Source organism: Silene latifolia, chromosome 10 (assembly GCF_048544455.1).
Source record: "Silene latifolia isolate original U9 population chromosome 10, ASM4854445v1, whole genome shotgun sequence".
NCBI classification, from domain to species: Eukaryota; Viridiplantae; Streptophyta; class Magnoliopsida; order Caryophyllales; family Caryophyllaceae; genus Silene; species Silene latifolia.
Window position 1 is genome coordinate 26,870,002 of NC_133535.1, and position 1,899 is coordinate 26,871,900.

Sequence of the window (1,899 nt, forward strand, 5' to 3'; positions counted from 1 at the left end):
AAGTGTCATAACAACTGTAACTAGTTTCAAGTATGATGATCACTCAAGCAAAAGGCTCGATCAAGTCTTTAACAAGCTCAAGATAAAGAGCTTATGATCAAGATAACATGAAGATCCTATTACTAAAGATCTCCAGGAAGATTAGCTAGTATAGGTCTTCATCTAATAACGATATCTTAAGAAGAAATATTGGGAAAGTAAAGTTATAGCTATTTCACCTACTTTGAGTAATAATTTTATGGCACGATTTTAATAGTTTTAAAATCATTTTCAAAAGATAAAATTCTTCAAATGTATTTCAAAATCATGTGTCTATATGATAGAGATAAAATATGGGTTGTCATAATGAATAATTCGCAGTTCTCTATTGGTTAGTAAAACGGCTTATGGGTCGTCATGCTACCTAGGGTTTGCTTGATTATTTGACCTAACCCTAATCCAAGGAGTGGATTTTCGACCTAGCTGGACACGACCAAGGGTTCGACCGCACGGCTTGAGCCGCCCTTGTTTCGTGAGTCCTCTAGTGCAAGTAACCTATCAAATTAAATCTAATAATATTTTGATAAGATATTTTTATATATCTTAAATATATATTTGATTTGATTTGTTTACTTATCAGAAAATCATAGAGATTAATTTTAGGTAAGATAAGATTTACTTTTATCTTATTTACTTAAATTAAATTATCTCATGAATTAAATTAAGGAAGAGATAAGATTTATTTCTTGTGAAATAATCTTCCATCTCACGGCATCCATTAGGGTTTTGTTCTAAACCCTAATCGTCCTCTCTACTATAAAAACACAAGATAATCTTTCAATTGAAATAAGCTTTTCGAAATATTAAATTCCTTGCAAATAATTTTGAGTTTAATTTTAATTTGTTATTTTTATTGTTTTGCATTTGAAAACCTTTGCGAAAGTCGTGCTCTTAAAATTATATATTATTATTCTTAAGGTTACGTTATAAGTTAATAGTATTTCATATTATTTCTTACTCGTTCAAGTGTGTGAACACTTAGAAGAACAATCAAGTGCTTTCTTAGTAACTTAAGATAGTCAAATCGAATTTATCTAGTGATATTCAAATTGATTTATAGCTAGAGTTAGCTATACGAGTTGGGTTGATAATTTTGTAATCCGGAGAAAGGTACTAAAGTTATTAATCGAGAATAATGGACGTAGGCTTTGCCGTGTGAAGTTGAACCACTTCAAATATCGTGTGTCCTTGCAGTTTTCCTTTTCGTTCATTTCATTACGTTCATATTCACTTGGTTAATTAGTTAAAGTTTAATCAATAAACTTTAAGTAGCTAATTACATTTATATAAAATAAAAAGTGGGCATAAGTTTTTAAATACTCAATCCCCCCCCCCCCCCCCCGAGTATTTCGACTGTAATAGACCCTTCAATTGGTATCAGAGTCTCGTGCTCTTGATTGCCAAACCGCAAAGAGGCTAGATTCGTCTATCTTTTTATCTTTTATTTTATTTTAATTCCGCTGCCTTACACGTGTTAAATGCATTACAAGTATCTTAAATGTCCTGTCTTTGATGGGAAGAATTATGGATCCGTCTAACCCTTGCTCATAAGCTCCTCAATTTTGTGTTGTAGTTTCTTGGTGGCTGCTGGACCACTCCTATAAGCAGGCCTGTTAGGTAGCACATAGCCTGATATAAGATCAATATGGTGCTCAATCTCCCTCAAGGGTGGCAGTCCACTAGGTAATTCTTTTGGAAACACATCTCTGAACTTATGGATCAAATGTTCAATTTCTGCAGGCAATTCTGAACCCTCCTTCTAAGTCACTTTCTTGGACAACAAGATCAATACAGGTTGGTCCTATTTCAATTCTTGGATCATGGCAGCCTCAGATAAGAACATCACACCACTGATCTCCT